Source organism: Mus musculus, chromosome 18 (genome assembly GCF_000001635.26).
Source record: "Mus musculus strain C57BL/6J chromosome 18, GRCm38.p6 C57BL/6J".
Taxonomy (NCBI): Eukaryota; Metazoa; Chordata; class Mammalia; order Rodentia; family Muridae; genus Mus; species Mus musculus.
In genome coordinates, this window is record NC_000084.6 from 47,359,332 (window position 1) to 47,371,541 (window position 12,210).

Below are 12,210 nucleotides of genomic sequence, written 5' to 3' on the forward strand. Positions count from 1 at the left end.
CTCGAAAGCCATTAACAAGTATTCTTCCACAAAACCAACACCCCGCCATTCCGCTCCACACACTGGAGTTTGGAAGGCTCGAGATGATTTCGTTTCTATTGCTCATTCACTATGCAGGGTGAGACTCTGCTTAGTGACTCAGATCCTCACTTGTTCTTACAATAGCGAGAAGAATGCAGGCTAGAAGAGTTTCCCACCTGCCTGCCTGGGGGCCTAAGAGCAAATGCATTCAACCCCCCAAATATATGAATGAAGTCACATGGTTCCCTGAGTTAGGAAGGGGGAAGGGCAGGGACTGACTGGGTCATCTGAGGATGTTTACAGAATATGACTGTTCATGAAGTGTTCCATTCTGGGGACAGGACTATGCCCACATGCTGGGTCTACTGGTGTTCATTCAGTTATCTCTGACTCTAGGGCATTAAGAGTCTCAGAAAGGGGAGGGTGGTGCTGCTGACACTGTCATACCAATGAGAAGACGACCACTTTCCTTAAGGGAAAAATACCCAAAGACAATAGGAAAAGAGGACCCATCACAGACTCTTCATCTGCAGAACTGCCATATAGCATCACACAGTAATTAAGATATCATTTTAATTTTTTCCTCTTCTCTGGCTCATACAATGCCCCCACCCCCAGCCCAGGGGTATGTTTTCATTGTATAAAATGCCAGCTTCTGTCCTAGTCTATCTAGGCATCAAATCAAATCGTGGCAGAAGATTGGCCAAGGAGGAATTGGAAACCATTGAGAAACGCACCGTGCCATGTTAAAGGGAGTTCCAAGTCTCAAGGTGGTACCTATGTGGAAATATCTATTGCTAATCATCCTTTCAAAGTAAGAGTCATCTCATCTGTTGCCTGGAAGGGTCTAGCCCGCCATTGAGGCATGTTAATTACTGACTTGTTTCCCTCTTTCCATGGCCTCTCCACTTACAGAACTTGAGAAGACTCCTTCTCTCCGGAGCTGAAAATAACTGTAATTCTCAGGGATGGAGGGAGTCCTGGAGGACACAGACAGGTAGCAACCTCAGGGAACTGTGGTGGTAATACCAGTTTAGTTATCCTTCTGTTGTATCTTTTAGAAATCAGATTTTTTTTTTCCCTCACTGATGTCTTGTCCCTTGACTCAAAAGTTTAGATTTGGTAGGAAGAAATCAGTCAGCCGAATAAGTGCCAGGCTCTGCTCCGGGCAGTCCACCACTTCCCACTTGTAATGGAGAAGATTTAACTTGGAGACCCTGTTCTTCCAAACTCATCCCAAGTGTGGTTAGGGAAGATCAACCTGTTGTCCCATGGCCACCCTGAAAGCAGTCTTGTAGAGGCTGCATGCAGAGCCTCCAATGGACAGCCAAGCCTCTCTTCTGTACATTTTCTCTTTGGGAATTTGGCTCATCTCTGAAGAGATGACCCTCAGGTACTAAATATGGGTAAAGGCTGTGCGCTAATTTTTAAATGTTTATAAGCGGCAGTAACTACAGCAACAACAACAACAACAATCTTATGGTCTCTGATCTGCCATAAATCTCCGATATTTCCATTGTTCAGCTGTACAGTGTTGTGATGTTTCGCTTGTGTTTCCCTTTTCATGTTTGGGGTGTGATATTATTACCTTAGAAAAGGATCATAGCCCCTCTTCCCCTGACACAAACTGTTCACATGCTTCCAACTCCCGTAATGCTATGGCTGGCTCAGTGTGTGTGTGTGTGTGTGTGTGTGTGTGTGTGTGTGTGTGTGATTGTTCCTTTAGAGTCCAAGGGTTGTTTCCTTTGTATCCTCCCTCTGTATTCCAGATCCGCAGCCATTTCCTTCTGTTCTCTGCCCCCAACAAAGCAGTATCAGCGTTTCTGAAATCAATTCCCAGGCCACTTTCCAAATAAAAGCAAGCCTTTGTGTTGGATGAGCGCTTGTGTGTGCCAGGCATTGTGCTATTTGCAGGTGTTAGCTGCTTAGTCCTCCAGCGACTACAGCACTACCACCATTCTCAGGGTTAACAAACAGAAACAGAAGAAACAAAGTCATCCTGTTTGTAACTGGCAAACACACATATCATATGTGTACATATATGTACACATATGTGCACGGGCGCACACATACATACATGCACGCATTGCATTCCCTCTTCCAGGCTTGACCTGAGAACTGCTTCTGGACTATTCTCTGCATCCCACCTTGTACATTCCCAACCACAGTGAATTTGCCCTTGTTACTGCAGATATGGGAACTTCCTCCAGTCCTCTTCGCTCGCCCTGACATATCTGTTCTACATTAATGGCTACACTGACATTGATGCATATGATTGCAGAATAATCCTGTTCCTATTTTTTCTTCTTCTATAATGTCTGGCAGATTGCCACTCTCATGACCTTGCCCCAGTATAATGGTCATATTGAAAGCAGTCCTTACTTGATGCAGTTGACATTCTGACTGATACAGCTACTATCCACGGTGCAGTAACGCACTAGAAATGGGCTGTGTGTTTTCAACGATTCTCAGGAAATTGTCCATTTTCATAATGTGGTTTATATTCAGGCCATGCCAACAGTATACAATACTCATCTGATGATACAGAAGACAGCGCAGAGCCTACAATTATACCACGGGCTGAGACAAAAAGAAGAGACATCAAACTTTCCAAGTTGCCAGTCGTTATTTTGTGAGATAGAGTCACGTTTCATATTATTTCATATCATTCTATCTGCGATCCTACAAGGTGGAGAGAGGAGGCCCACAAGTCATAGAACTCCTCTAACATAATGCACCTTCAGGGAAGTAACGTGTCTCATCCAAGAAATAAGAGTCGGGAGAGGGAGAGCAAGTCTTCCAGTATGTTCTTTAACAGCTGTTCTGGCAAAGGGCAAAGGCAAAGGTTAAGAGGCATATTAAACCCCCCCCACACACACACACACAAAAACAGAAAAAATTATTGGGGGGAAGAAAACGGTTCAGTGGTCAGTGATTAGAATGCAGAGCAAATGAGACTAGAGTCAATAGCTCAGTCCCCATAAGTGCTGGCTACTTCTTAGCTCCATTTCTTGTCAAGTTGATTTTCCCTAGTTCAGACTTCCTCTGGCTAGAACCAGGTGTCTAACAGATGTGTGCTCTTGGCCCTAGAAATGGACTGGGTGAGCCTGTGGGAAGGGAAAGACTCTAATCCATTATCAAGGCTGGGAAAACAACACACTGTGACTATTCCACTAACAGGAGAGGAGAAATCGTGCCTGTGTACAAGGAAGCCAGCAGATGCACAGTCAGGGATGCAGGAGGGAAGCATCTCACATGAGACGGAAGAAAAAGGAGGCAGAAAAGGAGATGATACCTAGACTACTTATTTACAAAAAGATGGCCTCTTGGGCTGGAGAGATGACTCAGTGGTAAAGAGCCCTGACTGCTCGTCCAGAGGTCCTGAGTTCAATTCCCAGCAACCACGTGGTGGCTCACAACCATCTGTATTGGGATCCGATGCCCTCTTCTGGTGTGACTGAAGACAGCTACAGTGTACTCATTCCAATAAAAATAAATACATCTTTAAAAAGAAAAAGATGCCCTCTTTATTCATGCAACAAACAACATGGAAGGTGGGTAATGGATCAGACAGGTTTTCTTTGTTTGGAGGCGGGGCAATAATAAAGTGCATAAACCATAAAGATAACACTCATCCTCTTGGTATTGTGTTCCAGAAGATAAGGGTGGGAAGTCAGAGGTCAAGTAAGTCAGATGCATGGAAAGGCTTTGCTGAGAAAGTGGTATCTGAGTGGAGGTCTGTAGGGTAGAGGAACAAATCATGCAGACATGATGCCCCCAACAAAGCAGTATCAGCGTTTCTGAAATCAATTCCTAGGCCTTTTTCCCAAATAAAAGCCCCAAATTCCCAAAAAGCACGTACAAAAGAGCCTGTGAGGGTTGGCTTAGCGGTAAAGAGCACTGACTGCTCTTCCACAGGTCCTGAGTTCAAATCCCAGCAACCACATGGTGGCTCACAACCATCTGTAATGGGACCCGATGCCCTCTTCTCGTGTGTCTGAACACAGCGATAGTGTATTCATATACATTAAATGACTAAATAGATCTTTTTAAAGAAAAAGGAAAAAAAGACCCCGTGAAGGACTTCCAGGGCCGCATGCCCACAGGTATAGTAAACTCAAAGAGCAGTGGAAGCCACAGAGAGGGTAGAGTGCAGATCCTGTGCCAGGGGAAGAACTTAAGTTTTTGGTAGAAAATGATAGGCTAGCTGAGCTGGCTTAGGAATTTCTTTACTTTTCATTCTTGCTGTGTTTTCGCTGCTGTATTGAGAGAAGTTGATAGGAGTCAAAAGCAGAAGCAGGGCAACTAATGGAATGCTGCACAAAGCCCAGCAGAGGAGGACTATGTGAATGAGGGCCAGGGAGGTGGCCGACCCAGATAGAGTGCGCGTGCGTCCTGAAGATGGTGTACGCCGCTGCAACTGGCCTATGATACAAGGGAAGGAGTTGAACACAGGCTGTGGGGCCTGAGCCACTCATGGAGTTACCACGGTGGAGGTGATGGAGTAAGCTGATTTGGGTAGAATGAGCTAGAATAATGCTTTCTGAACACATTAGACGTGAGAGACCTATAAGGTCCAAGACGAGCTACCTACCCAGTGTGCCCTAGGGATTTCCTATCCTGGTCTGGAAGAAGAGGTTATACGGGTATCGGTGTGCTGGTAGTATAACGTGACCCTCCTGAGTGCAATTACAATTATTCTAATAAAACATGTTTTGCAAGAGCTCGCCTGTTTCACAAGGCAAGATGCCCTTGTGTATCTACTGCTCTGCAATAGTCCCATGCTAAGTAGCCCTGAACTCGCTTCTCCCTTGAGGTTTGTGGGTCTGACATCTTATTTGCCCATTTCAAAGGGATTAAATGCCTCCCTCCCTTCCCTACCTTACCATATCCCCAAGAGGCAGCCAAGTGGTTGCCAGAGAGAATAGCTCAGTTGCTCTTGCAGTACATTTGAAGGCAAATGAGAAAAGCCTTCACTCTGAAATAAAAATATCTCAGAGCTCTTTGGCTCCAGGATACCCTGGGAGAAGAGGCAGGGCTAGGGGAGGGCCCAGCAGGATGCTCCACGGCCCCACCTTCCCCTGGCACAAACCTAGGTGCTGTAACACATGGTTCTTAAATAACAAAGCAAAGCGAGTCCACACTGGGAGGAGGACCAGAAACGTCTTAACCCGAGGGAGGGTGTGGCGGGGAGGGGCTGTGTAGACAGAGACTTGCTGTGGAGGTGAAATGGCAGGTGTCTAATTAAAGCATTTCAATTAGTTTGGCTTGTTCTCTGATTCCCTTTGTGTAAACAAATTAGATGGAAGAGTACACTAGCCCTCAAAACTAGTTCTAAAATGTCCTTTCACCCCATCCACACCCCCCTTATACTACTCTGAAAAGAACAAGCCTACAATGTATGGGTCACATACAAACTTCCTTATACAAGAAAGTACCCCCCCCATTTCGTATGTAAGTGTAATTACCCTTCACTTTGCAAGCATAGGTGCTTACTGTAAATTTAGTACAAGTTCTTCAAACTGGGACGCATTATTTTTATTCAGTGGTAACAGCCTGTGTAACTCTTGCCATCCTTCTGTAACATGACCAGTTTCACTGGTGCAACGTTACACGCCTCCTCAAAATGCAAATGTTCTCCCTTTTAAAATGAGAGCAAAAGCACTACTAGATGTGGAGAGAACTTGAGAGGTGTGTGTTTGTGTACAGAGAGTCACCCTTATTATCACTGTGTAATCATCACTCACTGGCAAGCACTGTCTTCACGACAGGAAAAGAAAAACCCGCCTGCTCTACATGAAAATAGTGAACCATGCGTGACAAGCCCATTCATCCCTTTATTCATTCATCATTTTCTTGAGAGTTCTACACAAGGTCATATGTATTTTTACCCTATTTGAATCCGGACATTTTATCCAACACATACTCTTCAAGATGTGATTCCAAAGGTAAATGGCTTTTTAACATTCATATATGCAGGCTGCATGTATTCTTGGGGATGCGGCAATTGCTAAGTGGTCACAGCTGTAAAATGTTAACACATGAGGGAGACTATCTCTCCCAACCCCAGTAAATAACAAAAAGAAATAAATAGGATACTTTGCAGCAAGATGACTCTAAAGAATCTGGAACAAAATCAAGGTCTCAAATCTGTTGCTCCTTCTTCCCTGCTTAGGTTGCCTTGCAAAGTCCTTCATTCAAGAATGTATGAAAGCAAAGGCTAGGTTACCAAAGAGTCAAAGAGTTACTACATAAACAGAAATAGGTAACCCCAATCCAAACAGCCAGGGCAATTATATTTTAACAGACAGTTTAGGTGGGGAGAGGAGACACAGATCTGCCACTGTATTTAAGGTTAGGTTAATAATTACCTTTGGTGCCTGGAGTAGTTTAATAAAAGTTTATTGTGGAAGACTAAATGTGGAGTTTATAAACCATACAAAACGCTTGCTATTTTGACTTCTGGTAGCTGTTTGGGTAGGGAGAGGAAAAAAAAAAAAAACTGTGGTATTTTCATTCAAAAATCCAGTACAGGCGCCTTTACAGGGGGGCGGGGAGGGAGCTAAATAAAGAATTAATGTATCTGAAACCACTAACCTCCTGCCATCACAGTAGCAGATGGTGGATTTGACGCCAAAATTTTAAGTCCACCAGGGGAAGGAAGGCCCAAATCACCAGGATTAAGGAAAAACAAGGCAAAGGCACTCGGTTGCCCAACCCAAGAAAACCAGAACTGAGGGTCCTTAAACGATAGCCTTTTCTGAGACCCACTAATAGAACATTACAACTGAGTTAAATGGAAAGAAAAGTTGTGAATACTGTGTGTGTGTGTGTGTGTGTGTGTGTGTGTGTGTCCAGGTTTCAACCGTATTTTAAGCCTTTCAAGGATCCCATTCAGTAGTAACTCCATTTTATCCAGAGTGAAGAGGGAGAGGTCCCTCTGTGGCTGGGCTTGCTCACCACACTCAAGGCTGCCACAATTGCTCTGCACCGACTGAGACGGAATCGTCGGCAGGACTGCCCACTTCTGCACAGGCTGGAGGCCGTCCCTGGAAACGCTTGCCCAGGCTAGGAGGACAGCGCCTCCAATCGTTCCTCTTTCTTCCACTCCGAACACCTGGCCCTGCTTCTCTCTCCCTGGGCATGTGCGAGCCGCAATGGCTTGCGCCTGGCGCAGGGGGTTCGGGATGCTGCACTTGGAGCCAGAAACTCGTGAGCCAGCGAGCTAGAGCCAGTGTCCACACGCGCCCTCACAGTAGCTTATGTCCGCCACTTGTGGTCACACTAGCATCGTGAATTTAATTCGTCCCGACAACCCCACCCCCACCCCCTCGCCCCGGCCCTACTCCAGTTGCTTGAGACCCTGGTCCAGCAAGTGCGGCGGGTCAGGAGGTACCATTCTCCAGTGGGCAGGCGTCTAGCTCCTACTCCCATCCCAGTTGTCCGCTCAATTCGTTCGGTCTCAGAATGACCACGCTGAGCCCTCAGCTGGTGTTTCCGGGAGTCTTAAGCTATCACAGAAACTTTCCAGAAGCGCCTGGTACAGGGACCCTGCACTGTAAAGGGGAGGAGGCGCTGGGAAAGGAGCGGCGAGCGAGCGGGAAAAAAATGTCGGGGTCCGGCTTCTCTCACTGACACACGCAGGACCAGGACAGCAGCCTGGCTCTATACAGCCCGCGGGAGACCTCAGATCCTGCTTCATACACTGTCTCCCTCCGTGGAGAGCTGAGTAAAACGCGGCATTCGGGGGAAGTGATACTCACTACCCTCCTAGTAGGGTCGCTAAGAAGGAATTGGCCAGCTTGCTTCAGGCTCCCCACAGCCCCACAGAAGCAGGGCTCCAGGACACAGCAAGCAGTCAGGACACCCACAATCTGCAGCCCAGCAGAGCCTACATCAGAGTGGCAAGCCCAGAGCTAGCTCTTACCAGGTCTCCCCACCCTTCCCTCTCCCCGGGCACATCTTTTCTCGAGAGGGACCGCACAGGTCTTGGAGGAGGACGCAGCAGGGGCCAGCCCTAGCGTGGAGAGCTCAGTGCTCGAGAGAGACGCAGCTGCGACAAATGGTGCCCTGCTCGAGTGGGAGCTGAGGCAGGGGACAGGACCTAGGGCGGGGGCGCCGCGCCATATAAAGACACTGTTCCTAGGCACTTTCTCCAGCAAACAAAGCCCGGAACCTCTGGTGCCAGCAGCGACTGAAGAGTGGATCCCACCAAGAGAGAGGGCGCGCAGATGCTCAGGGCCATTACAAGTTTCACGCACTCAACCAAGCCCAGCCCAGACCCCGCACTGATAACAAAAGATCCTCATCTCTTCTCCACCGTCTCCGCACAACCATTTCTCCCACATCAGAGCCTAAACCTGTGGCTGGACACAAACAACCTTGTACTCCCAAACCCTCTCTAGCCCTCGAGGGCAGAACCCTTTCCCTTTCCCCTTCTCCAGCAATCGACACCGGGACCCGGCGCTTTAGAGAATCCCACCCTCCAGGGCCGCTCTCCTCCCTACTAGCCCAAGAGTGAGCTCTTAGACTCGGTCATACACACACACACACACACACACACACACACACACACACACACACACCACAGGGTAGGACAGCCATCCTCTCGGTCTCTGTCCGGGGCGGCGCCGGTGGTGTGTGCAAGGCGGGTGAGGAAGCTCCTGACATGGAGCCCGGGGTCTCTGGGGTTCAGGACAGAAAAGAGCTGAAGGCAAGGCTCGGGGCTAGTCCCCCCAGAGAGGGACAACGCTCAGGAGACAGAGACGTGAGACCAAATAAAACACAAGCACTACAAAGCCCACAAAGCACACCCGGGGTAACCCCAGGACCCTCACTCCAGCCTGGATCCAGGAGGTGGGGCGCCAGGGATGCCAGAGCCATACCTTTTCGGTGCATCGACGGGCAGGCGGCCGCGGCTCGGAGCGGACTGACACGGCGAGTATCCCATTTAGTAATCCATTATCGAGAAGATCTCTCTGGGCCTTGAGCTGCGCTCTTTCCTTCGCAAGCCTTTGTCATTCCTACATGTGTGCTTGTCTCTTTGGGGGCAACAGTCACGGCGATTACTTTCTGGGATGCAAGCGAGCTGTGTTCATCTCCAATGACAGAAGAGGAGGTGAGAGGAAGACCAAAAATAAAAAATAAAAATAAAAAGTAAAATAAAATAACTGAAAAAAGAAAAAGAAAAAAGGGAAAAAACAGAAAAAAGAAGAAAACCAGCGAGGACCAGGGTAAATGCTCAAGAAACTCTTTTTCCAAATCCAAATTCCACTTGGATTCACTTCTGAGTCCCCTCGGCGGTGCCAGCGCCCATTAACTAGTCATTTCAGGGCGGGGGGCGGTGTGGGGGGTTGAGGCAGAGGTGCAGGGCTCTGGCCGGCTCTGCAACCCCGAGTGCAGTGTCCCGGGTGTGGCGACGCTGGCCGCGGCCGCACGCTCCTAGGCGGGCATCTCGGGCAATCGGCACCGCGGAAAAGCGCCTGTGCTGCGTCCCGAGCGCCTAGGCAGCCGAGTGCGTGGGGAGCGGAGTTGGCTGCAGCCTCACCCCGTGCGGCACACTACTCCTGTGTCACTGGAGAGGCCGACGCTCCGGGCGGAGCCAAGTCCCGGACTGGATTGCGCAGAGCGGACTCTCCTCCAGCAACCCCGCCTCCCTGGGCTGGCGTCTCCTCCGACCCGAAGGAGAGCTGTGGTGTGTGCGCGAGGGAGGGAGAGGGAGGCAGAGAGTGTGAGCGAGCCAAAGGAAAAGGAGACCTGCTGCCGTGCGACTGCAGGTGGAGCTTTGGACTGAGTCGCCAGCCCGGCTTCCTATCACTTCAATTCCCCTCCCCCGGGCGCGCACCCGGGAGGTCCCAGCGGGGGCGACTCTAGGAGAAGCCCAGCCCCTGTCTCCCCACCCCCACAGCTGCTCTAGCAAAGTGGGGGAAAAAGAAGAAAAAGGAAAGAAATCCCAGACAGCATTACTGAGCCCTGCCAAATCAGAAAAATAAATAAAAATAGACTTGGTGAGGAGCGAGTTACAAGAAAGAGTTTCTCCATCGATTTTCTTAAATGGAAAAGTTTTAAAGAGTCGGCGAACCTTTCTATTTCTGATTACTGTATGAGGTGGTTGGTTCTGGAAGTGATGGACCCTCTCCCTACCCAGATGAATTAGATACAAGACGATGTGGTTAAAAATAGTTCGTGCACACAGTCGGTCATAGCATACGCTAAATAAACATATAAACTACTGTGCTGAGAACGTGGTTAAAGATCGCGATCTGTTTTAAACTCTTAGTTTCAAAGTCCGCAATGAGGATTGTTCTTAGAAATGAGTAAACTTTAGAAATAAGACTCGAACAATAATACCAAAAAGGAACCCGGCAGCTTCTTGGAAAAGGGAAATCGCAACTATTTCCAAGGCTCTATTGTTATGAAGCATGAAGAATGGCAGGCACGGACTCTCTCCGCTGCTTGGACTTACAATAGGAAAGAAGTCTTGCAGTTACAGGCATGTGCCAACTAGTCAGGCCACACTACAGTCCCCTCCCCCCAGCCGCGGCGCTTTCCCGGCCGCGCCGCCTGCGCCCTGCAAGCAACTGCGCGCCTAGGCTGCTGCTCCCAGAGTAGGTCTCGCAGATGGTGCCCACCGAGGCCACAGCTTTCAAGGAAAGTAACGCCGGGTGGCCAAGCAGCTCCCGGAGCAATCTCTACTGCACGTTAGGTCAGCGGAGTCTCAGACCCAGGTTGACTTAGAAGCTTCCTATTAGAAATTGTACCTATTCCCCAATTTGGGGCTGCTGCCACTAAGTCCACGTTCCCTGATTTTCATTCTTGTTTGTGCAAAAATCTGCTCGTGAGTGCTCAAGAAAGAAAAGCGAATGCGTGGCAACGTCCTCAACATCTCCTCCGCCCTCGGGCTTTTCTCTCTCTCTCTCTCTCTCTCTCTCTCTCTCTCTCTTTTCTCTAACAAAACCACCTGGGTAAAGGGTGGGAAGAATGATTAAATTGAAAAATCAGTCCTGCTGTTCTCCAAAACTACCAGCAGGGGATGCTATCCCCACCCTTCCCAGGCCAGCAAAAGCTGATATAGATCCCGGGTGGTTGGGGGCGCGGCCCTAGGTGCGCGCGCAGCACCAGCGGCTCTGGGCGCGACTCTGGAAGGTTGGGGATGGGAGATGGCTGGCTTGCTCAGGCTTTGGAGGCTTGGGTGAGGGCTGCCTCCATGTGTCGCTCTCCTAGCCCTGGGGTTTGGGGGGACAAGTTTTCTTGGCGGAGACTTCTCTAACACCCAGATTTAGGCTAAGAATGGGCAGATTCAGGGGCAATCGGTCCTTCGTCCAGCATCTACACCCCGCGCTGGTCGCCAAGGCTCCCTCTTCGCTACCTACCGCTGATTTACATGCTGATTATGTCTGGGAAAAGTTCTTTAATTGGCAGAATTAGGCAGAGCAAACGAATTGTTTCACAGACAGAACCAAATTAATTCCGGTTTAGCTCCTTCCCTTGGAGAAACAAACAATTAAGCTGTCTTGTTTGCTTTATGGATATATTGGAAGTGCCCCACATCGTGTTTCCAGATATTGTTTAAAGGGTAATTATTTTCAATATTAATACTTGCATGTTTAACTTGTAGTAACACCGAGCCACGAGGAGAGAGATTAAATTTACCTAATTTAAAATTGTGGGATACAAGAGGGAAAGAATTTGAACTTTCTTTTGACGGTAAAGAAATACCACCCAGAATCTTCGTGGCAATTATTAGATCCTAAGGGCTCACTATCCAATTACGCGCCCGATGTCCTGACCACGTGATACTACTTTTACGCCTGCCAGAGAAAAGATGCTCCAGGAATCAGGAAGAGCCAACCCTAGAAACCTCACGATGCCATTTCCCCTTCACAGCCTCAGACTCTCCCAAAAGCCAAATTTAACTTTTCAACAAAAATCTCTGCCCCTCCAACGCTCTGAGAGTCTGCAATTTACCCTGATTGTCAAGAGAAAAGGCCAACGAAAGTAAAGAATCACAGAATGTTAGAATTTAAAAACTTAGCTCGTTTTATTGTTTAGTGGCATGAGGTGGAGGGTCTCAGGAGGCCACCCGGGATATCTTTCTGGAGCCACAGCTGACTTACCTGTCCCAGGGGTTCCTCATTGACTCGCGTCTCAGGAATGCTGTGGACCAGCCAGTGTGAACAGAGAATCTAG

General features: G+C 48.6%; 1 protein-coding gene across 3 annotated transcripts in view; it reads right to left on the minus strand.

Moving 5' to 3' along the window:
* Sema6a (sema domain, transmembrane domain (TM), and cytoplasmic domain, (semaphorin) 6A) overlaps nt 1-11,869 on the minus strand; it is a 125,947-nt gene extending 114,078 nt beyond the window's left edge. The window contains exon 1 of one of the 3 annotated variants that reach the window (XM_006525726.2): nt 8,907-11,869. The gene's annotated coding sequence lies outside the window, so the exon portion shown is untranslated. The remainder of the gene's footprint in view (nt 1-8,906) is intronic. The other 2 variants (NM_001311097.1, NM_018744.2) reach the window with 2 other exon arrangements.
* Nucleotides 11,870-12,210: the final 341 nt, after the last annotated feature.